Genomic DNA, 26,557 nt, shown 5'->3' on the forward strand with positions numbered 1-26,557 from the left:
CTGCGCCATGTGGGTTGCTCCCTGGCCAGCCAGGGACCGAACTCGTGCTATGGATGCTGTGGATTGCTTCATAGTGTGGTGCTTAACCCCTTGCGCCACCAGAGAGACCCAGATATTTTTGCTCATTTTTAAAGCAGACATGAGAGTAGCAATAGGTTTTATTTTATGGATATACATGAAACTATTCATTGTTTCTTCTTTATGTGCCAAGTTTACAAAGAGTCACTGAAAAAAAATTTGAGAAAAAAAAATCAAGCAAATCCTAAATTTTAAGTACAGTGTACTCCCAGCATGAAATTTTTTAGCCAGTGTAACACTAAGAATGGAAAGGTCTGTGAATGAAAAGAGAAGAACTTACTGTAACTTGCCCTACTCTAGAATATATGGTCAAAATGCAGAACAACCCACTTCTCTTACTGGGAACCATGTGATAGATGGCATCTTGCTCAGAAAGTTATGCTGTGCTCAGTGCTTACCGAACACTCTGGTGGGTTTGTGGATCATGGTGCTCCATGAGTCATAGTCACCCATCAGTTATGTCATCAGAAGGTACCGCTGACTCCAGCTCAGGGTTTTTAGCGTTTACAAATGGACCTTTAGCTATAATGCATGATTTTTATTACATATTTTGCCTCATTTGAAATAGAGACTTGAAGATTACATTCACTATCTTCTTTTCTTTCCCAAATTCTTGAAGGAATACATTATTGAGGAAAATATTAACACATAGCCTTCGTGAACTAAGAAAAGAATGAGATTTGGAAGGAAAAGTTCATGGGACAGTTCTTTGTCCTTTCACATTTCTTCCCATGTCCAGCCAATAACTTCAAATTCCCCTCCCTTTATTTTTGTATTTTCTCTGGAGAAAAGCAGAACTGCGGGTTTTAGGGGAGAAACCAAGAAGTCAGTTCCACCTTTGATCAAGTTTTTAGAAGGGTGAAGCTGCTGCAGGGTCTGAAATTTGGGAAAATGTAGTCTGATTACACTTTTCCCTGGGTAGTCACTTCTCGGTCATGTGCTGGCGTTACACCCTCACTTGAACACACCAAGTAGGTTTTCTTTTTTCTGTGTTTACTTTTATGTGAAGTGTGAATTTTTTTTTTTTAAAGCATGTGATGACCTCTTTTTCTTCTAGACAAACAAGTGAATTAAGATCTCTTTTCCCCTCTGGCAAGATTTTACTAGGTCTTTGAGAAAGACAAACATAGACAAACAGCGACACCCAGCCCAGAGACCATGCATATCACTCAGAACAATCTTTCACCTCTACCGCCTCTCTATGCTCAGGGAACTGAGCGTGGAAGGAAGAAAAAAAGGGAGAAAAGAAAGAAAGATAGAAAAAGAGGGAATATTATTTCAGGTTCCCTCCTAGAAAGAGAGGTAAATTAGAATTATTCGTCAAAATCATTAAAATGCTTTTGGAGAGAGTGCTTTAGCAGGACTAGACAGAGTTAAATAGTAAATGCCACAAAACTTATCTTCATAAGCTTTTAATCTACTCTCTGCATTCTTTAGAAGCTCCATCTTCAGCTGCCTCCTGCCTTAGATTGTCTTAGATCTCACTTTGTCCTCTTCCTTCCAGTAAAGGAATGATATATAAAACTCCATTAGTATGAATACATAGCAAAAAAAAAAAAATTAAATTTATGCAAAAGCATTTCTTCGCCATTCGCTTTTTTTGGGTTTAGTTTCTACATTTGGAACAGTGTAAGGAAAGTTGAGGCTCTGGTATGCAGTGATACTTCTACTTCCAGGGTGATAATGCCTAAAATCGCTTCCAAATCAGAGGTCTTTGATTTTGAGGTTGCAGTGGAAAGTGTGTAATAAGGCTCCAAACATGCCTAAACTTAAAACCAGTGAGATATTGAAAAAACTTACCTTTCAAAAATTTAATTCCATGCATAGTAAAGATAATAGCATGGTAAAACAAGTTTCATCAAGTTATATAATTGCCAGTAGCTCACATCTGAATTTCTTAAATCCTTTAAATATTCAAAATACATTTATTTTGGTATTAAGCCAATTTTATAACAGCTCAGAAATAGGTACTTGGGATTTCAGATAGCACAAATTTCTTCTCTGGGATGGTGGCCTTCCTTTGAATACAATTTAGAAGAAGAAATTTTTTTTTTTATTGTATTTTATTTTATTTTTAAATAAATTTTATTTTTATATTCCCCATACAATTGCAACCCCCTTATTTTGACCCCAATCCCTCCCCTCCCCGCCCCCCACCCCTATAGAGTGTCTCTGGTTCATAGTTGTTTGTTGATTTTGATTTTCACTTTCTTATAGTTATTCATTTTCCTGGTCCCTTATTTAGGTTTTCTAGATTCCTGCTATGAGTGAGACCATCCATTATTTTTCTTTTTCTTTCTGGCTTATTTCGCTGAGCATGATCCCTTCCAGCGCCATCCATGTTGCTGCAAATTGCATGTGTTTATCTTTTTTGATTGCTGAGTAATATTCCACGGTGTATATGTACCACATCTTAGAAGAAGAAATTTATTTTTTTTTAATTTTTTTTTAAAGGGGCATGTATTTTTATTTATTTGTACATGCACTGGGTACAGTCAGAAGCGCGGGAGGGTGAGAGAATTCACCAGAGCCAGAGCGGGAAGCAGAGCATGCAGAAGGACCGAAGTACACTGCTGAGGGGAGCAGCGGGTGGCAGGAGAGGTCTGCGCGCCATCTGGGACCAGCGCTTTAGAGGCCGCGGGCAGCTTCGCAACCCAGCGCTCAACCGCTGCGCCACCGGGGAGGCCCAAGAAGAAGAAATTTAAAGCTTAACATATATGCCTTCTGAGTTCCTAGTCTATCAGCTCTTTATAACCTGCTCAGCAGCCAAGGAGCATGGTCAACTGGAAAGTCAAATAAAATGACAGAAAAGAGAAGCGCTATGGTAATGAATTCATGATTGAATTCATGATTTCATTCACTCAGTAAGGAAACAACTCCAGAAGAAGATAATTTCCCCAAGACTCCCATTCTTAGAGATTTTCATTAGAAATAATAAATATTAAGAGCTAGCAGAGAAAAGTAATGATATCAACAGGACATTACAAGGGTCTTAGAAGAAGACACCTCTCTAAATCACCGAGGAGGAAACTATTAAAATGCAGAGTCCGAAATGCAATTTTCTAGACACTAGGTAACTTTCTTTTTTTCTTTCTTTAAGTGGGGTACTGGCCAAAGTTGCGGGGCGGGGAGTGGGCTGAGAAGATTTACCAGAGACAGCGGGGAGCAGAACAGGCAGACTAACAAAATACACTGTAGAGGGGAGCAGCGTGTGAGACAGGAGAGGTCTGCTGTGCCATGTGGGCTGCTCCCCAGCCTGCCAGGGATGCAACTCGCACCTCAAAGGCCCCTGATAGCTTCACAGCCCTGTGCTCAATCCCCTGAGCCACCAGGGAGGCCCTCCTTATTTTTTTTAAGATTTTTTTTTTATTTATGCATACAAGAGCTGGATTGTAGGCCAGAGGTGTGGGGGAGGTCTGGTGGGGGGGGGTGAGAGGATTCTGATGGGGGTGAGAGAAGCAGAGTGGGGAGGAGAACAGGCAGATCCACTGAAATACAGTGCTGACGGGAGCAGCAGGCAAGACAGGAGAGGTGGGTTAGCTGCACCATGTGGGTTAGCTCCCTGGCTTCAGTGGCTGCCAACAGCTTGATAGTGCTGAGATTTAACCCCCTGTGCTGCCAAGGAGGCCCCTCTTATCAGAACTTTGCACTTTAAGTAATCATAGGTGATTCTAAGAATTTAAGAAATGCTATACAGGGATTAGAACAGCAACCAGCCCAACTGAGACTTATTTAAAATGTAGGAGTATATGTTTATAGCAGCACTATTTACAATAGCTAAGCTTTGGAAACAACCCAAATGCCCAAAAATAGATGACTGGATCAAGAAGATGTGGTTCATATACACCATGGAATATTACTCAGCATTCAAAAAAGATAAACACATGCAATTTGCCGCAACATGGATGGCGCTGGAAGGGATCATGCTCAGCGAAATAAGCCAGAAAGAAAAAGAAAAGTAACGGATGGTCTCACTCATAGCAGGAATCTAGAAAACTGAAATAAGGGACCAGGAAAATGAATAACTATAAGAAAGTGAAAATCAAAATCAACAAAAAACTATGAACCAGAGACACTTTTTGGGGGGTGGGGGGCAGGAGGGGAGGGATTGGGGTCAGAATGGGGGGGTTGCAATTGTATGGGGAATATAAAAATAAAATTTATTATTAAAAAAAAATAAATAAAATGTAGGAGTAACTCGGTCTAGAAAATTGCTCTTTCTGAACTAGTGAAGCTAAAATGAATTATAATGTTATAAATATACATTTATACATTAAATATTTAAATCTGCAGTGGTTGAATTTCAGATTCTCATGATCTATAACTTGTCAACATATTGTTCTTTCTTTCTCATTCATCTTGGTATTACTCTGAACATCAGAAAATATATAAATGCATTAGAAAGCTCTGTTTAAGAAATCTTCAAGCTAAATCTTTTTAGAGAAATGTTTTAACTATTCTTGGATGATCACCCTCTGATGGGTTTGCTTTTTATTTTGCGGATTTCAATATATTTAATTCTGCTACAACTAATTTGTAGGTGTGTGTTTATGATCTTCAACAATTCAGGAACTGACACCAAGCTCCCAAGAGCTCTCTTTAGCCACTATGTTTAAATGGATAATAGCTGCAGATTGAAATTCTCTGGATGGGGCCTCCTTGGTGACACAAGGGGCTAAGTCTCAGCATTATGAAGCTATCCGCAACCACTGAAGCACTAGTTCACTAACCCACATGGCACAGCCCCCTAACTCCGCAGGCTGCTCCCCTCCCCAGTGTATTTCAGTGGATCTGCCTGTTCTGATCCCCATCCTTTCTCTGGTGAATCCTCTCACTCTGCCCCCCCAACTCTGGCCTGTACCCCAGTTCTTGTATGCATAAATAAATAAATAAATAAATAAATATTTTTTAAAAAAGTTTTTTTAAAGATTTATTTATTTTTATACAAGAGCAAGGTATATTTATTTATTTTTATACAAGCCAGAGGAGCGGGAGGGTGAGAGGATTCACCAGAGACAGAGCAAGGAGCAGAACAGGCAGACTGACGAAATACACTTCTGAGGGGAGCAGTGGGCACGACAGGAGAGGTTTGCTGCGCCATGTGGTAATCTCCCTGACTGGCTGGGAATTGAACCTGCGCTGCAGAGGCTGTGGACAGCTTCACAGCGCTGCGCTCCACCCGCTGCGCCACTGGAGAGGCACAAATAAATAAATCTTTTTTTTTAAAAAAAAAGAAAGAAAGAAACTCTCTGGAGCTAGCAGTTTTGCTCCTTGTTCCAGTTCACCAGTCAGCCACTGCTTCTACCAGTTGATGCTTGCATAGAGGATGCAAATTTCTGATGTTGATTCTAAGCCACCTATTCTGCTGCAGAAGCTGCTGCTGCCAGGCAGTTGACTCCCTCCAGTGGCTTCATTTCACTAAATTTGCTAACTGGTGACTACAGTCTCCTTCCACACAAGACTTGGGCCTAAATGAGGCAGGTGGGGCAGAAGATCTTGGTAGTACCAGGTTGTGTAGCACTTACAATAACCCATCAGTCATCCCTGAACACAACATCCCTGAGTACAAAATGGGTCCTGGAATGCATTTTGAAAAATGTAAACACAACTGTGATAACCCTGTCCTACTAGGCTTCTAGATTTGTCAGGACATGCCTAGATTCAGGGTAGATGCAGTCTAACACTGGGGGCAGAGTTATGTGATCATCTTAAAGTCCACACAGTTCTTTATTAGCACAGAGACTCTGCTAAAAATTAGAATCTCTGTCAGAAGATTTAAAATCTAATCTTGTGGCTATGCCATTCCTTCACATGTGGTCTAGGATAAACTGACTTCCTAAGCCTCGTTCTTTCGGCCTGTAAAACAAGAGAGTTAGACTACTCATGGATTTTAAGATTTTAGGGATCATAATAATTTCTAGGGGACTTGGTAAATGGACTTGGCTACCTTTCGGAGATTCAGAATGAAAGCGGCAGCGACTGGTTTGTAGGAATTTGCATTTTAATAAACTCTCTAGAAGATTCTCTAACCACTTTTTTGTCTAAGTGAGTGGTTCTTCACCCTGGTCTCAAAGTGGAAACATTACAAAAAAATACTCAGGATTGGTTTGACTCAAAATTAATTCATCAGAATATCTGGATATGGGGTATTTTTAAAATTATTTTGTGCAGTAGGCATTGAGAATCAGATAACCTCTAACATATTTTCTTAGCTCTAGCACTCCAACTTCCGATCTACAATAGGATTCTTGGTTTTGTATTATAATACTTCAGTTTAGAACTATGAGGCATGCTGTATATACAGATTTATCAGTTTTTATGGGTTCAATTGTGTTTTCCCCCATATTTATGTGTTGAAGTCCTAACTTCTAGCATCTCAGAGTGTGCCTATATTTGGAGATAAGGCTTTTATCTCCATAAATTCATATAGGTAGGTCCTAAACCAATATGGCAGGTATTATTTTAAGAAGAAGAGCTTGGACATACATAACACAAGGCACAGCCATGTGAAGATGTGAGCAGCGGCCATCTGTGAGCCAAGGAGAGACATCTCAGAAGAAACCAACTTTGCCAACATTGCCATTTTGCATTTCATGCCTCCAGATTTGTAAGAAAACAAATTTCTATGGTTTAAGTCTCACATTTGTGGTTTTTTTCATGGCAGGTGCAACTAAGAAATATATTTATTAAATAGTTTATTGAAGTCAATCTGATTTTAAAGAAAATAGAATTTGTCTCTCTAGTTAAGAAATTTTTTTTTTAAATCTCTAAGTATGGACATAAATAAGCCTAAAAAATGTGATTTAATTAGTTTTTTCCTATAGTTTTGACAATGGGTTGTGGAAATAAGAATGTAGTAAAATACTATGATGTAATCTTTTTTTTTTTAAAGATTTATTTATTTATTTATTTATATAAGCACTGGGTACAGCCAGAAGCACGGGAGGGTGAGAGAATTCACCAGAGCCAGAGCGGGGAGCAGAGCAGGCAGAAGGACCGAAGTACACTGCTGAGGGGAGCAGCAGGCGGCAGGAGAGGTCTGCGCGCCATGTGGGACCCTCCTCCGGTGGCCGGGGAGCAGCCAGGGATCGAACCGGAGCTGTAGAGGCTGCGGGCAGCATCGCAACCCAGCGCTCAACAGCTGAGCCACCAGGGAGGCCCTATGATGTAATCTTGTGGATGATATTTTTTAAATATTAGGACTAAGAAAATTTTCAGTGATTTTTTTGCTACCAATTATAAAAATAAATCTGATTACAAATAAGCAACACATCATTATCAAATTTTTAATGTGGTAATGATAATGTGATATAAAATTTAATTATGAACATACATGAAGCAGAATATATTATCTTAATTTTAATGCTGGGTTTCATAAGACAACTATGTCCTTTATCTTAATATATCCCTAATTTCTCATGTCTCTTCCTTGAAGTTTTCTTAACCTTAATCCTCAATAGGTCTATTGAGAGATAAACTAGCAAAGAGGGATTTTCATCATATCCTGAAAAAAAACTGTAAAGAAAAAGATATATTGCCACCTAGTGGTATACAGGAAGAATCATCTGGTTATAATTCAGTTTTTTGACCACAAAGTGGTAAGTAAAAGAAATGTTTTAAAATGTTTTTTTGATCATGAATAATTATGCTTTGTTAATTAAAAGATGTCTTCCATGTTTAGCATTTAGATTACTTATGATGTTCAAGTTATGTACTCTTAATTTTTATTTAGCAGCTACTCATATACATATGCTATTGCTATGCTAAAGCTGAATTATGCTCTTTCTCAAAGACATTTAGCTGAAGTGACAAAATAACTAACAGATAAATATAAAAACATTTACAACCCTCAGAATGTCAGTATTACTGTAAACAACCAATTAAATATAGCTGACTGAGCCTGGGCAAATCACCGCTCTGGGCCTGCTTCCTATTCTGAAAAAAATGGAGCTGAACTATGTGACTTATAAGATATTTTCAAGTGTAATATGCTCATATTATATATCTACAAAACATGCTTTTATTTACTGAAGTTCAGAGTCTCTTAATATATAGGAAAATACCCAAACTTGGTTTAGTATGTAGTATTGGTGAGATAATGGTGTTATTTTTTTGGAATAACATTTCAACATAGAACTAAAATAAGCTTATTAATGGGAAGGAAGCTCTTATCTATTTATTTGGTTGCCAGGTTCCCAGGGTTTTTTTTCCTCTTAAGAGTAAGGTGACCTGGCTAATTTTAACTTCAGTAATTACATTCTATCCAGCTAAGTTATCCTTGCAGCTTCTATTTGGATATAGCATCCTTTATTGTTTCCTGTCCTAAACTTTTAGGAAGTTGCTATTAACTGACTTACTGTTGTTGACCTTTAACAGGCATGAAGGATGGTATTAACTACTTGTAATTCTGTAAGAGTCTTGCTAACTGAAGGCCAGGGAAGGAAGGGTGTGTTTAAAGATACTTCCCTTTTAATAGCCTTGGTATTTCCCAAGAATGTCACAATCCTTAATTAGTTAACCCTACTATGTGTATGCCCTCTAACAAGGTTCTATTTCAGATGATGTAATTCAGGGAAGAGCTTAAGTTATCAAATTGTTTTGGCTCAAATTGTTGGATAGAATTTCTTTCTGCACTTAAGATAGAATACTCAAGATAGAAGTATTACTGAAAGTCTTTTTCTTTCAAATAGGATGGGCTTGATGTGAACATGTTCAATATGTCTATGGGAAATAAAAAAAGGTGCTAAGTTAGTGGGTATCATAAAATACTACAGGCAGTTTGTTATGATCACTTAACTTAAAGAAAAATTAGTATGAGAAACTACATTATTATAAGTGTTAATAACACAGAACACACTGGAAAGAGTGATATCAAACTTTCATTTGACAAGGTTGATTTATCATGATGCATACCTGAAACCTATATAACATTATAAAGCAATGTTATCCCAATAAAAAATTCTTTAATTAAAACCAAAACAAAGGAGACCAAATCCTCAAACTCTTCTGTTTGAGTCTTTGTGGAGAGATGAAGCACTTGGGAATTCTAATCATAATATTTCAATTATTTCCCTTACTTCTTCTATCCCATATGTGCATGCATGCATACATGCATACACACACACATGCACACATGAAAGGAAAGAAAACAAAAGAGATAGTGAGAGAGATTAATTTTCCAGGGTACACTTATTCTGAATAAAGTCTGGAAAAGTTTCTTCTAACAGCTGAGAAGGGCCTCATTTTTTTTCTTCCAAGAATGTCTTTTTGTGTATTCTCATAGCAATGATCAATTTCTTATATGTACTTTGTTGCCCATCTTACTCATTCTCTTTTTAAACAAGCAAAGTAGTAGAATATGTTTTAAATATGAAGCTGGAAGCTTACCTGCCTTTTTAGAACGCATAACTGCTTCTCTATTGCTTTTCCTGCACAAATAACATAGTAAACAGATCCAGCCTATTGTTTAACTTCTAATTTCTCAGTTAGAAAATTAACTTCAGCAATAAAATATGGAAGGAGAATCCTGCATACCTGAAACAACAGTTGGATGGGACAATGACAAATTCAAGGCCATGACACATGTCACTAATGAAGCAATTTTTATAGACTTGAAAAAATCTCAGATTGATCTATGACTCAAATTTCAACATAATCTAATACATCTGTATCTGTCAACTGATTACCATTACTATTCTCTTTAAGTTAGCATTTCCCTCAGCATTGTTGAGAAATAGTACTAAATAGCATTCATAATGATGCCCTATCTGGTTATCTATAATTAAAATATTGTATTTCCATTAAAGAGAGAATCCTAAGTATAGACTCATGGGATGGGTTCTTTACAAGGTAACTTCCTTTTGACAGTATTGATTTTTTTTTCTTTTTATTATCTGAATGCCCATTCATTTGATACACATATCAGGAAAGATAAATTGAAATTATAAAGGTCTTTTCCATAGTAAAATAAAAGTGATTCCTGAGATCACTCATATTAAATTCCAGGCATTTTCTATTGCTCATAATAGAAGGAAGTTGTAGTATAATGAAATAATTAGAAAATATTGCTGGTACTTAAAATTGGGGCAGTGTTAAAATGGAAAAACATTGGCAAAACTGACAATGGTTTTTCTTATAAAATATCAGGCTGCTTAGGTAGAAAATGTTTCATTAATCCTCACTTCTTTTGTACACATTTATACATATGCATGATAATAAACTGATTTATATTCACCCAAACATTCATTTGGCAAGTAGCCTAGAATATTCTAGTGTTCTAAGAGTCAAATAAATGCCTCAGAGATTCAGAGTCTTTGTTTCTTTTTCAATATCTCCAGTCATCACAATTCATTGTCCTCTTGTTGCTGCATTCTAAAATACATATATTGACATGCTACAGCAGCTGCCTCAATGTTTTCCTATGACTTTTCTATGGCAGAAGAAGGGGCCTTCACTTGCAGATTTTATCTGTGCTTTCTACTACCTCTGTGCATTAAGTTGGATTTATTTGACTTCTCAATGGCCTGAGAACAGCACACATTTTGGTTTTGTTGTGCTATTTATTTTATTTTATTGTTTAAATTTATTGGCAGAATAAAACATAGTAAGACTGAGTTCAAAATTATGGGCTAGGAAGCTACTAAGAGTGATCTCTCAGATACTGAGGTTACTATTGGCTTAAGGAAACACCTCAGCCTTTCTTGTTCTTCTAGGCAGGGGGAAGAGAACAAAAGCAAGTACTGGAGTCAGAAGGACTTTGGCATTGCCATTCAACACATTTTGTTGCAGTGTGTGCTGTTTGCTGGTCACCTTGCTTTTCCAAACCTTAGTTTTGCCCCTGCAAACTGAAATATAGAAAACCATATAGGGGGCCTCCCTGGTGGCGCAGCTGTTGAGCGCTGGGTTGCGAAGCTGCCCATGGCCTCTGCAGTGCTGGTTCAATCCCCGGCTGCTCCCTGGCCACGGGTCGAGTGTCCCACATGGCGCGCAGACCTCTCCTGCCGCCCGCTGCTCCCCTTGTTACAGGGCAGGGAGAGGGGCAGCCCAAACCCCACAAACCTGCCTATTTTAAATGGGTTCTGCCATCCGCCGTATCAACACAAAACATATGAGACTTTAATGGGAAGGAATTTTAATAAAACTAGGAAACAATACAGGTAAGGCAAAGAGTCTAGTTTCTAAGTGAAGCACCCAAAGTTAACCGTCCCCTCGTGGGTAAAAGTCCATCCATATGGGATCGGCCCAGAACAAGGCCCCAAAGCCTGCCACAAGTCTAAAGCATCTTCCAGTGGGGACCCACAGAAAAGGGTCAGAAACAACCAGACAAGCCCGGAAGGAAAAGAGCAAATTCAACACCAAGATAAAAGCTGCCATTGTCACCTCCCCACGGGTCTCACCCACATCTGTGTCACCCAGTCCACGACCAAAAGACAAGCGCAGTTTCTTCACGTGTCTCTAGGCTCCATGTGCCTCCTCCAGGTCTCTTTCTGGCTCCATCCTGCTTCCTTCCTTAGTCTCTTCTCCAGCTTCTCCTCTTCCTGCTCAGCTCCACCCTCCCTTGGGTGGGGCAGGGAACCTGGAACCTCTCCCTTTCCTGGGGACCACCCTGTTACACCCTCAGCAGTGTACTTCGGTCCTTCTGCCTGTTCTGCTCCATGCTCTGACTCTGGTGAATTCTCTTACCCTCCCGCGCTTCTGACTGTACCCAGTGCTTGTATAAATAAATAAATAAATCTTAAAAAAAGAAAACCATATAGGGCTACTGTAGATTGGAGGTCATGTATGGAGTTCCTAATCATGTAATCAGGCACTGGATATATAAAGATTATTTTCCTATCCCTCTTTATTGCTCTTTTTGAATTTTTCATTATCTCTGGCTCCCCAAACTCTTTTCTCCCTGTGAATGAAGGGAGGTATCTCCTGTCTTCTTTCTGTATAAAGAAGTTGTTGCTGGGAAGCTGTGAAAAGAGAGATCATGGGGCACAGACTGTTCATTTCCTTGAGAATTGTAGGTGGGAATCTTACTATACACACTTAGAGTCTAACTGTGGACTCCTCCACAACTCAGAGAAGATTTTTTATCTTTCCTAAACATCTTGGGTAAAAATTCACTCCCTCACACTGCTTTGGAAGCTCACACTACCGAGAGCTCCCTTCCCTGGTGGTCTGGTGGAGCCCAGGAATGCTGGCCTTTAGGGCACACTGGCCAGACCTGTTTGCTCACTGAGCTTGGATTGAGCAGCATGGGAGGTCCTGATAAGCTGGCTACTTAAAGATGGAAGACACCCTCCAAGCAAATACATTGGTGAGACAAATTGTCAAGTGATCACTAAGAATCTGTATTCATAAAAAAAAAAAATGAGTTTTTATTAGCCTGTTATCCTAATTGAGCCTAACAGTGGTTCTGTACAGACCATTTTTTTTTTAAATAATAAATTTTATTTTTATATTCCCCCATACAATTGCAAACGCCCCATTCTGACCCCAATCCCTCCCCTCCCGCCCCCCACCCCCCAAAAAGTGTCTCTGGTTCATAGTTTTTTGTTGATTTTGATTTTCACTTTCTTATAGTTATTCATTTTCCTGGTCCCTTATTTCAGTTTTCTAGATTCCTGCTATGAGTGAGACCATCCGGTATTTTTCTTTTTCTTTTTGGCTTATTTCGCTGAGCATGATCCCTTCCAACGCCATCCATGTTGCGGCAAATTGCATGTGTTTATCTTTTTTGAATGCTGAGTAATATTCCATGGTGTATATGTACCACATCTTCTTGATCCAGTCATCTATTTTTGGGCATTTGGGCTGTACAGACCATTTTTAAATATCTATGTGACTTTGGAAAAGAATTACCCTATCTCTTTAGTTAGCTCTCAGATCTCTTTTGTCCCCTAAATTATCTAGCTTCTAGAAGAATTTTTTTTTCTAGAATTTAAACCAGTAAGGATGAAAAATTCATGTTTTGTGGTTTCAATTCTAAGAGGGTTGAATAAACAAAACATGAATTGGAGGGGAAAATTTAATCTTGGCTAATGCATTCTCAGCCCAAATTAAGTTTGAAGTATAGGTTAAAAAATACATAAAAGTAACACTAAACTTAGCCTATTCCATTTTAATAATTCCCTGGGTAGGTGCGGGGTTCAACTAGTAGAGATTTTCAACCGTTAATGAGGCTTCATTATTCCTATAAAATAATATTTTATCTACTGAGGATGACAGACACAGTTTTGTTTTCTAAAATCTCTGAGCTGTAAAATGATTACTCATCTGACAATTTTCCTGGATTAGAAAGAGTAAAATAAACATTCAGGGAATTTCCATATGTACTTTGGAACTTACAGAGAATTTCTGTGTTTACTTAGAAATGTTGTTTCTGAATACATTTTCCTTTTATTCAATAATTTTCTCCTTGTTTTTTTCACTTTTTAGAATACATTGGCTATATCCCATTTTTTTATAAAATGAAATTTTACAGTAACTTTTTTTAAGATTTATTTATTTATGCATAGAAGAGCAGGGGTGTAGGCCAGAGGTACGGGATATGTGAGAGGATTCACCAGAGACAGAGTGGAGAGCAAAACAGGTAGATTGACTGAAATATACTGTTGAGGGGAGCAGCAGGGAAGACGGGAGAGATCTGCTGTGCCCTGTGGGTCAGCTCCCTGGCAGGGGATTGAGCTTGTGCTGTAGTATTCAGCTTTATGGTGGTGACTTAACCCCTTGCACCACCAGGGAGGCTTTCACTATTTCACCACATTAATTGTGGTTCCATTGTGTGCTTTTAATGAATTTCTTTCAAGATCCTGAAGTCAGGAAGCAACTGGTGCTGATTTGTGGCATTTGTTCAGTAGAGGATCCGGGCCCCTGTAGAGAGGATTAACTTTATATGAGAATTGGAAAAAATGCATGTGTTGGGGGTCAGAGGTGTGCCATTCACAGGCAATGTGGGGGGTAAGAGAGATGATACATCAGGCCCAGCGTGAATGTGTGGATGACATGCTGTCGCTCACATCTCATGACCCTAAACTGTCCTTGTCCAACTGGACATGCAATTTATGGCTGATGAACACTACCCTATAAATTTACCTCATTTTAAATGTATCAGGAGTTTTTATCAGTTGTTTTGGAGAAAGAATGATTTTTTAAATTTTGAAAGCAATCAGAAGAAATACATTATGTTAGTAAAGTTGTTTTTAATATATTCACTAGCAATTTATAATAAAAACATGTTTTTATCTTTTTAAATGAAAAGCACTAGTTTATAAGTGAAACTAAGAGTCCACTAGAGGTCACTTTCCAACAGATTTCCCTGAAAAACTGAAAAATTCAGCCTTGATTCTTGTCATTGAGTTTTTCTTACATGCCTTTTTTAATCAGGTTGGAACTTTTGTTTTTACCAAGAAAGGTTTCTGCCATTTCTCAAGGCTTTTTTTTTTTCTCCTAAAATCTTTCTGATACTGTAGTCATATATTATTATTATATTTCAAATATACTTTCTGTTATGCTGTCTTTTAAATGTCCTTCTTGGATAGGTAACTAAATCTGTATTATTTTAAATTATTTAAATGTCAGTATTTAAAGTATTTAAATGTCATTTGATTGCCAGCAGCACACATATCTTCCTAAAATTTTTAACAGACTCTGCTGTGCTGTATTAATATGAGAGCCAAAGATATACAATTTTCTTAAGACTTAGAAACAGCTGTTCTATTCCTACTCTTTACTACAAACCCTAGTACTAATGAAAAATATCCAGCATCAACACCTGTTGAATTAAATCTTTGAATTTCATCATCCTCGATTTAATTTCCTGAGTAATCTATATTTTGAACCACTATTTAAAAAGTGATGACTAAAATATGAATGCCTGATGTACTATGGTTTATGTAACTAAAATATGTTGTTTTTCTTTATACTTAAGGTTTTGACTAGCATGAAAATGTTCACAAACTATGACATTGTTCATTAAAAGGAATATTAGAGTATTACAAAAATATATATCTATATGCTTTGTATAAATATAGTATTGTGTGTTTTATATTAAGACATCTGGAATAGGAGTATCATTTCCTGACTAATTCCCACCATATCTCTCCTAGTGTCATAACTGTGTTGGTTTTAAAAGTTTTTCGGTCATATGAAAATTTACCCCAAATCAGCAGTTTTTAAACTCAAAATAGCACAATATCTCACTTCTGCATGAAATGAAAACATTGTAGGGAAATCATATACTAAGATTTATTATTGCTTTCAAAAGACTGTCTTTTTATATCATTCATCTTCCTCTTACCTGACTATATGCACTGTGATAGAGGCCACTTTAATGTAGTTCCTACCACTTTTTGAAAAGATCTTATTGAAGAAAATATTCAATATCTGAAAACAAAATAACAGAGCTAAAACTTGGGTGTACTTTAAATCATTAGACATATAATACCTAATTTTAATAGTATTACCTGTTAAAATTGTTTTCATGTGTGAATATATAATACATGAATGGTTTTCCCATGTGAACGATTGAAATTTGACAGGTAGGGCCTCCCCTGGTGGCGCAGCGGTTGAGCGCTGGGCTGCGAAGCTGCCCGCAGCCTCTGCACCACTGGTTCGATACCCGGGAGGGTCCCACATGGCGTGCAGACCTGTCCTGCCACGCCCACTGCTCCCCTAAGCAGTTTATTTCGTCAGTCTGCCTGCTCTGCTCCCTGCTCTATCTCTGGTGAATTCTCTCACCCTCCCACTTTTCTCACTGTACCCAGTACTTGTATAAATAAATAAATAAATCTTAAAAAAAAAGAAAAAGAAATTTGACAGGTAAACTATAGCCTCCATTGTCTACTATCTTTTTTTTTTTTTTAAGAGGAAAGTGAGGTTGCTTTCCCAACCTTTTTTTTTTTTTTTTTAAGATTCGTTTATTTATTTATACATGCACTGGGTACAGTCAGAAGCGCGGGAGGGTGAGAGAATTTACCAGAGCCAGAGAGGGGAACGGAACAGACAGACTTGACGAAGAAGTACACTGCTGAGGGAAGCAGCGGGCAAGGCAGGAGAGTTCTGCGCGCCATGTGGGACCCTCGCGGACAGCCAGGGATCGAATCCGCACTGCAGAGGCTGCCGGCAGCCAGCTTCGCAGCCCAGCGCTCAACCTCTGCGCCACCCGGGGAGGCCCCATTGTCTACTATTTTTAATCTCCAAACATACCCAAAGCTAACTCCCTTCATATATCCTTCTATATCTTGTGATAAACACTTGTATACAACTGTGTGCACACCTAAAATATATACCGTTATTTTTTGTTCTGTGTATACATGTGCTTTTAAACAAACATTATGTAACCTTGAACAAATTGCCTTTCATTTATGTTGTTGATTTTTATTTAACAATAGATGTTGGGGTTGTTTACAGTTGGTTCCTATAAATTTCTCTCATTCCTTTGAACTATAGGATAGTGTCTTTTTAAGTTTAATTTAATTTAAATTTATATATGTTTACATCATTTTTCATTTTTGCACAATGTATGCATTTTCATCTTATTTATATTCCCCATACAATTCCCACTCCCCTGACTGTGGTGATGGTGCACGGGTGCCTTGGGGAAGGGGATTCTATGGGGACTCCTCTGAAGGGGTGGGGGGAAGCAAATATTGTCTAAAAAAATGTAAAAACTGATAAATGTTAAAATAAAAAAATTGAAAAAAAAAAAAAAACCAACAATTCCCACTCCCCTTGTTTTGACCCTAATCTGTCCTCCACCACGTCCCTCCCATAGTGTGTCTCTGGTTTATAGTTGTTTGTTGATTTTGATTTTTACTTTTTATAATTAGTTTTTTTCCTGGTCCCTTATTTAGGTTTTCTAAATTCCTGCTATGAGTGAGACCATATAGTGTCTTTGAGAATGAATATATCTATAGTTTAATTATATGTTTTCATAGGAAAGAACAATTAGTTTTAATCTTTTCCCTCTTAAAAATAATGGTTTATGTGTCTTCCTATTCATAATCAAGCATTCCTCTACAGTAGATAATTGTGAAGAGAATTGCTTGACCATAGGGAAGAGGCATTTAACATTTTAATGGATAAAGCCAAATAGCTCTCAAGTATCTGCACCAGTATCCTGTCCACTGCCAACAACTGGAAGAGAGCCAATCCGCGTACCTTCACCTATCGGCAGGCAGCATCAAACTTTTATTTTGTCATTTTTATGATAACTCATCTTTGAAATTGTTTTTCCTAGTAATACTACTATTCAGGTTCATCATCTTTCCATATATTTATTAGGTATTTGTATTTCTTCTTCTGTGAATTTTTATTTTTATTTTATTTCTTTTTTTGCCCCTTTTCTATTGCATCAATTGCTTTTACTTACTCAGTCTCTAGGAGATTTATACATTTTGAATATTAATTGTTTTTACTATATTTGTGCACATTTTTCTCATTCATCTCTGGATTTCTAATTTTTTTTTTAAGATTTATTTTATTATGCATACAAGAACTGGGTTACAGGCCAGAGGTGGGGAGGGGTGAGAGTATTCACCAGAGACAGAGTAGGGAACCGAATGGGCAGATTAACTGAAATACACTGCTGAAGGGAGCAGTGGGAAAGTCAGGAGACCTCTGCCATGTGTCAGCTCCCTGGTGGGCAGGGGATGGAACTCATGCTGCGGTGGGGTGGCGGTGGCTGCTGACAGCCTCACAGTTTGCGTCTTAACCCCTTGTAACACCAGGGAGGCCATGGATTTCTAATTTATGATTTATCTGTCTTAAAGAAGTTTTTCTTTTAAAAAAATATTTTATTTACTTATGCATACATAATTGGCCAGAGGTGGGGGTGGGGTGGGGTGAGAGGATCCACCAGAGACAGAGTGGAGAGAAGACGAAGTGGATTTATTGAACTACACTGCCAAGGGGAGCAGTGGGAGAGACAGGAGACAGAGGTCTGCTGTGTAACATATGGGTCAGCTCCCTGACTGCTGATGATTAAACTCAGGCTGTCTTGGTGATAGCACTGAGACTTAACCCCATAAACCACCTGGGAGGCCTGAATTTTGCTATCTTGCTTAACAAGACTATTGCTATCCTCAAAACAAAAGGTATATATTACAGTAATTTTACATCTTATAATTTAATCTAATTCTTTTATAGCTTTATTGTTATAATTATTGTTTAATTCTTCAAAGTTTTGGAGGATTAGGTTTTTTATAGTTAATCTTTTTTTCATTTTTATTTATATATTTTTACATCTTGTTCATTTTTGTACAACATTTGGTTTCTCCTCTCAGGTGTTGTCCCCATAAAATTCCCACCACCAAGACAACATGCACCATCACCATGGACTCTTGTGCTCTTCTTTCCTCCTGTTTTGATTCCTCTTCCCCTCTCCTCCCCACTGAATATCTCTGATTTATAGTTTGCCGATAGGTTTGTCTTTTTTTTCTTCCCTAATCCCTTGTATGTTTTCCCTATGTTCCTCCTATAAGTGAAACCATCTGATATTTTTCTTTTTCCTTCTACCTTTTTCACTGAGCATAATTTCTTCCACCTTCATCCATGTTGCTGTGAAAGGCATAAGTTTATCTTTTTAAATTGCCGATTAGTATTTGGAGGATTATTTCAGTGTGTGAGTTACAAACTAATTTCATTCTTTTCCCCAAAAGACAACAAGTAATACTGAATTTTGGTCAAAAGTTCATATCTTTTTTGATTTAAAATGTTATTTTTATGACAATACAAATTTCCTTATGTTCACAAAGTTATTTCTTTAAAAAAAAAGATGTATGCATACAAAAGCTGGGGTACAGGCCAAAGGTGTGGGGGTGAGCAGATTCACCAAAGACAGAGTGGGGAACAGAACAAGCAGACTGACTGAAATACACTGCTGAGGTGAGCAGTGGGGCTAGACAGGAGAGGTCTGCCGCACCATGTGGGTAGCTCCCTGACCAGGGATCAAACACATGCTGCAGTGGCTGTAGCTAGCCTCATAGGTTGCATCTCAACCCTTTGCACCACCAGGGAGGACCTGTCCTGTGTTATTTAACACATAGTTATACACTTTAGATATATATGGAAGAAACAAATTATAGTTCTTAAGAGAGCTTAAGAAACAAATTGCATTGACTCACTTAAAACATCATGGGCATTGACAGTGGGGGGTCCTCACAGACATAATGCAATTTTAAAAATTTCTAGCATTTTCTGAGACACTTTTATTACTGTTTGGTTAAGGCACAGAATTCTATCTTCTTAGCATGAAATACATGGTATCAGCCAGACAAGTTTTGAGGGCGTGGTATGTATCACATGAAAATAATTTTTTATGGCTTTTGAGGAATGTCCAATTCTGTAATAAAAGCCTCCTGATGGTCTGTGTAGGGTAAGATATCTGCCAAGTTTACCTGTAAGTAGTTGAATACCAACCTAGTTTAGTGGCTTGGTTTGACTTAAATGTTAAAGTAATTACTCCAGCAGCTGTGCTGAGAATAGACTAAAAGGAAGCAAAGTGGGATCAGCATGATCAATTAGGAAACATTACAGTAATTTAGGTGAGAGATAGCTGTAGCTCCAATGGGTTAGTAGTGGCAGAGGTATTAGCAGTAAAGGATTAAATTCTGGATTCTTTTCATTATGGAGAATTTTAAATACATGCAAATGTAGAAAGAATAGAATAATAATAATATGTAAATATCTCCCCACTTCAACCGTAATTAATCATGACTAATTCTTTTCATCAATATTTGGAAGCAAGTTTCAGACAGCAAATCACTTCATCTTCAAATATTTCAGTATATTATACTAAATGATTATGGATCTTTTTAAAACACAAAATATCACATTTTAAAAATTAAGAATAATTTCTTAATATCATCAAATATCAAATCATGTTGAAATTTGCCTGATTGTCTCATACTAATATATAATTTGCTTGAATTAAGGCCTAAACTAGAGTTGAATACAATTTAGAACTTAGTGGCTCTGAAACCTGTTAAAATCTACAAGTCCTTTTTTTTTTAAAGATTTATTTATTTATTTATTTATTTATTTATTTATTTATTTATTTATTTATTTATTTATTTATTTATACAAGCACTCGGTACAGTCAGAGGCACAGGAGGGTGAGAGAATTCACCAGAGCCAGAGCCGGGAGCAGAACAGGCAGACTGACGAAGTACACTGCTGAGGCGAGCAGCGGGCAACAGGAGAGGTCTGCGCGCCATGTGGGACCCTCGCCCGGCAGCCAGGGACTGAACTGGCGCTGCAGAGGCTGCAGGCAGCTTTGCAACCCAGCGCTCAACCACTGCGCCACCGGGGAGGCCCAAAATCTACAAATCCTTTATTTTTTTTCTTGCAATTTAGTTCATAAACAAAGCAGGCAATTGTCCTATGTGATCTTCTACATTTTAGACTTTTCTCATTATATTAATATGGTCTTTTGGGATAGACCCTTAATGAAGGGGAAGAAATACAAAAATCAAAAATGAATTCCTCATCGCTGTAACATATGTTCTGTAAAAGAGTTTCTTCTGCAATAGGATACCTTGGCAGACAAGGCTGGAAATGACGATCATTTCCAGAAGGAATGAACATCCAATAAAACCCGATAATACCAAAGATAGATAAAACATATTTAGGTTTAGCAATTAGTAATTCATCACTAAATTTTGAGAGAAGTATTGCAGAGAAGCAAATAGTAGCAGGGATGTAAGAGAGTGGATTCAGAAGATGAAAAGAAAAACAAAGGAGATGCTAGCTTGAGGAGAGAAAGTAATCAATAGATTATAAAAATAAAATTATTTGTGGATTGGGAAGATTTGTAGTTATAACAGAGAAAAAGAACATGGCAGAGTAATAGGACTATGGGAAATAGTACACTGGCTTATTCAATTGTAGTGCTCTGAAAACAGTGAGTGTACACTAAATTTCATATTATTCCTATAAACCAATGAAATATAGAAACTATCTAGGTTTCAACAGTCTCAAAATTCAAGTGTAACTCTAAGCTTTGTAAATTTCTTGATGTTTCAATAATGTTACTTTGCATTGAAATGGCCCCTTTGGAGTTTACAGACCTCTCCTTTATGTATATTCAAAAGTCAGAACAACATAGTTCATCTGATTAAGTAGCATTTCTTTATATTATAAATAAATGAAACCAAAATATTTTTCTTTCACAGTCTTAAAACATTAACTCTCATAAATAGGGCTGTTAGACTTAGCCATAAATAATTATTATGTTGCCAGTGTTCCCAGTTGTGTTGCTGTGGACACAAGGAATGAATGAGTCAAAGGATATGTATGTACAACATCACATAATCTTGCTAATTTGGCTCACCTGAAAATTCTGAGTATCAACTTGCCAGGATTGGGCCACAAAATATAGCTGGGGTGGGAATGAGTAAGCAGAAATAATTATCAGAATGTCATACATAAAACATCAAACTTAGAAGTCCGTTCCTGGCTTGCTTTGAGAATTCAAGCAAGTTGTTCCTGTCTTCAGTTTCCCACTGGAGCAAATACAGAAAGTATGGGTGCTTTTAAAATGAAAGTTTAACTTTTCCAGCTGCACTTTGCACTCATTGTAGGCTTGAAAGTCTAGGGGAAAACTCAATTAAACAATGTCCTTAGAAAATTAACATTAATTTGGACTGGTTTGCAAAGGATCTATTTTAGAAATACAAATGAAAAAATTTTAGGATTCGAGAATTTTTTAATATTGAAAAGAGAATGCAATCATGCTATTTTAATGTCAGTTAATATCTTCAAAATGACAATAACCATTATTTTAATTAAGTTTTAAAAGTTTCTAAGGTATCTTGAATATATATACATACCATATATTATAAAACACATGTATTATGTGTGCTATGAAATATTCAAAAATATTTATATACAGGTTTCAAATTCTTTTGACTCTAATTTTTATATATCTTTATTTCCATTTTAATTCAAAAACTAAGATTTTTAATTATATCATCAAGATATAATGTTAACTTCCCTTTGTTCTCTGACTCATGATCTATCACCTAAGAAGCTTAGGGCCAAGTAAACAGAATGAGTATATAAGTTATTTTCTTCAAGTTACTTGTACACTTAATTTCTAAACTTATTTCTTATAACCTTATTCACTATCAAAAAAAATTTTTTCATTACAGTAGAGAGTATGATCTTTGTTGGCCTCCTAATCTAGTTTCAAAATCTTGCCATTTTATTTAATAGCATGACTTCAAACAGTTTGCAAAACCTCTGGGCCTCAATTCTTTTACTCTTAACATGTAATTTTGCTTCCCGGGATTGATGTAGATATTAGTGGAACAACATGAAAGCACCTAAAATAAAACAGGTGGTTTAGTGGAAAAGTTGGTCCTACAAAAAGTAAAACACTTCATCTCTAGCCTCGCTCACCTTCTCTCCTTTCAGATATCAGGGCCCTTTTCTCCAGTAATCTTAAAGTTTATAAAGTGCTATCATTTAGCCATTGATCCATACTTACTGTGGATTTACTTACACCTCGTTTGAGCTTGCAGTGGCCTTACAGACCTACCATTCAGCCATTTTTCAGTTGACAAACTTAAGGGCAGAAAATATAAGTAACTTCCCAGTATGCATGTGGCTGGGACTCAGTCTTCCTTCAGTAAAGTCGACTACTCCTTATGTTATATCTTTGTGAGTATTGCAAGCTTCCTTGTGATTGTTGAGTGACAAGTTTGTGTTAATTTTTTAAAAAAAGATTATTTATTTATTTATGCATACACAACTGGGGTACAGGCCAGAGTGTGTGGGGGGGGCAAAAGGATCCACCAGAGACAGAGTGGGGAACAGAACAGGCAGATTGACTGAAATACACTGCCAAGGGGAGCAGTGGCGACTCAGAAGAGGTCTACTGTGCCATGTGGGTAGCTCCCTGGCCGGGGATCTAACTCATGCTGCAGTGGCTGCGGATAGCTTCATAATGCTGTGCTTAACCCCTTGTGCCACCAGGGAGGTCCAAGTTTGTGTTATTTTGATAGAATTTGAGGTCCCAGAAGTAGAAGTGAGTAAAAGCGGATTTGGGGTGATGGTTGGGAGGTAATGCAGGCATCCCAGACAGGTCTGTCTGCATAATTTTCAATACTGCTTTGTAATGAAAGTGTGGAAAATCTGATTCAAAAAGCAAGAAAGGAATGTAAAGATACTAAAATACTTCTGCTTCTGTCTCTGACTTGTCATGCTGTTTTTCCATTAGCTATTTAATGTTCTAAGTACAGAAAAAATGAAAACATAAATTATTGCTTAAGTTTTACTGTTTATCTTCATATTCCATAGTTTCTGATAGGTGGTGTCTTCATTTTCATTCATCTCCAAGTATTTTTTCCCCTTAGGTTTCTTTGTTTATCCAATAGTCATTCAGTAGTGTGTTGTTCAATCTTCACATGTTAGATATTTTCCCTTCTTTTTGTGGTCAATTTCTACTTTGATCCCATCATGATCAGAAAATAAAACCCAACTTTTTTGCTGTCTCCAAGAAACTCATCTGAGCTCCAAAGATAAATATAGGTTCAGGATAAATGGTGGAAAATAATATTACAAGTGTACAGGATCCAAAAGAGGGCATGGGAAGCCATTCTTATATCAGATAAAATAGACCTTCAGGTAAAATGGTAACGAGAGACAGAGCTGGATACAATATAATGATTAAGAGATTTATACATCAAGAAGATATAACAAGTAAAGGAGAATAAAATATATGGTGACTATTATCAAATCTGAAATCAGATATTTTGTCTTTACCTGTTATGGTTTCAGTCTTCATGGTTTATTGACACTTGTTTTGTGACCCAACATGTGATCTATCCTGGAGAATGTTCCATGTACACTTGAACATGGAACTCAACATTTTATGGTGTGCAGTATCTTATTAATGTCTAGTAAGTCCATGTGGTATTATTTCTCATTGAAGCTATTTTTTCCTTGTTCATTTTCTCTCTGATTGATCTGTTCATTGGTGAAAGCGGGGTGTTGAAATATTCTGCGACTGTTGTGTTGCTGCCAATGTCTGATTCAGATTTGATAATAGTTGTCTTATATATTCTTATTCTCCTTTGTTTGGTGTATTATATGTTGATCAGTATTATGTCTTCCTTGTGTATTAATCCCTTAATCAGTATATTTTATCCATCTCTATCTCTTATTACCTTTTTAACCTGGAAGTCTATTTTATCTCATATAAGTATGGCTTCCCCTGCCTTTCTTCAGATCCTATACACTTGCAAGATTGTTTTTCCACAATTTATCCTGAGACTATGTTTGTCTTAGGGGGCCAGATGAGTCTCCTGGAGGAAGAAAAAAGTTGCATTTTGTTTTCTGACCCAAATCCCTACTCTGTGCTTTTGGATTGATGAATTCAGTCCATTTATATTTAGGATGATTATTTATATATGGGAATTTGTTATTGGCATTCTGTCTTTAGTTTTCTGGTGCTAATTCCTTGCTCAGTTTTTTGTTGTTGATTTTCTTCTCTTTAATTTAAAGAGGAGAATCCCTTTCAACATTTCTTGTAAGAGACATCTGGTATTGGAAAACCCCTTCAGCTTCTGTCTGGGAAGACTTGTATTTCTCCCTTGTGTCTAAAGGTGAGTCTTGCAAGATATAGTATTTTAGGATGGCAATTTTTATCATTAAGTACTTTGAATATGTCATTCTATTCTTTCTTGCCTGTAGGGCTTCCTCTGAGAAGTTTGATGTAAGCCTGATGGGATTTCCCTTATAGGTTACCTGCTTCTTTTCTCGAGCTACTATCATTATTTCTTTGTCTCGAACCCTTAGTATTCTCATGACTGTGTGCTTGGTATAGACTCACTACATTTGTATAACCGGATGTGCCTTTAACACCATGAGCTTTATCCGCTGGGCTTGGGGGATTTTTCCTCTGTTATTTTTCTGAATAAGTTCTCTGTACCTTTCATCTCTCTTTCATTCTGGGATATCCACTATTCTTACATTGCCTTTCCTAGTGAAGTCAGGTAGGTTCTGAACTGGTTCTTAATGTTCCTCTTCTTATTTCTCTTTCTTGGGTCCTTTGTGCAATATGAACTTCCAGGTCATTAATTCAGTTCTCAATTTAGTCTATTCTGCTTCCATAGCTTTCTAAAGATTTTTTTATCTCCTCTATTGATCTTTTTCCATTCTGCAACTCTCTTAGTTTCTTGCTTAAATCTTCAATTTCTAATTTCTATCAACTAATTTTATTTCTTGTGACTTTTTTTCTGTATTTTCTTTCATTTTTTTTTTTATCAGAGCAATTTTGAGCTCTCTGATAAGAAGATAGGATCTTCCATATCTTTGTGGTTGGATTCTGGAAATCATTCCTTCCTTGTGGTATCGTATTCCCTTGGATTCTTAATTTTGTTATGTGTTGTGGTTTTTTTCTATCACTTTGCATTTTTAGCTCCTACCCCCGAGATTTCCATACTCTTCAATGGTAGCAAATTGGGAACTTCATAGGAAGCACAAGTAGCATGCTGGAGGTAGTCGGTTAACACTCCTGACTCCCCACACTGGTCACTAGCAGCCATGATGCCCTTTGTTCACTGTCTTTGCCACTCTATTTACTTTTAGTTTCTGACTACACAGTCTGGGCACAGGTCCAGGATCCATGCAGTGGAAAGGGGTGGGTGATTTCCCTGGCTTTTCCAAAGCCTGTCCAGTTGCCCCCGCAGATAAGGCTATGAGCAATATGCATGAATGGTCTGCACTCTCCCACTGTGCAGGAAAGCCAGTGCCAGAAAACATGCCAGTTTCACTGACTCCCCAAGGTGGACACAGAAAAACCCTCTGGGCAGACTATGGTCACTGGGATTACTCACAGTTTCTTTGTATGTAGTCTGGGCATGGGCCAGAAGTGGAACAGGGGGTAGATTGGGTGTCTACCAGGCCTTTCAAAACCTGTGGTCTAGAAGTCCCCTGCCAATAAGGCTATCAGGAATATGCCTGCAGATCTGATATTCTCCCACTGTCCATGGAAGCAAGTAACAGAAATAATGCCACTTCCATGTCAGTGCTTCTGCTAATGCCCCAAAGAACAAGAAAACACACCAGGAAAACTGAGTTCACTGGGGTTACTTACAATTTTCCTCATACTTGACAATTACCATTTTCCTGTAAACATACTGTTAATATCGCCTATATTTAATAAAGTTTCTTGCTCATTCTCATATTCCCTTCTAGTTACTTGCTATTTTTCTCTGGTCCTCAGATAACAAAATTAGGAAAGAATGAAAGAGTTTTCCAAATCTTCTGTCATTTTCTCATTAACTCATTGCAATCAAGCTTTCTCACCATTTACAAACATTTTTCAAGGTCACTAATGAACATCGTGTTGTCAAATTTAAAGGTAAGTTCTTAGTTCTCATCTGAAACTCTGACCTAATTGATCACTTCCCCCTTAAAACAATTTCTTCCCTTGTTTTCTGGTAATCTCTCTCTCACTTTTTCTCTTACCTCACTCATTGGGGTT

Source organism: Talpa occidentalis, unplaced genomic scaffold (genome assembly GCF_014898055.3).
Source record: "Talpa occidentalis isolate TD23 unplaced genomic scaffold, MPIMG_talOcc4v2.1 talOcc4.6, whole genome shotgun sequence".
NCBI classification, from domain to species: Eukaryota; Metazoa; Chordata; class Mammalia; order Eulipotyphla; family Talpidae; genus Talpa; species Talpa occidentalis.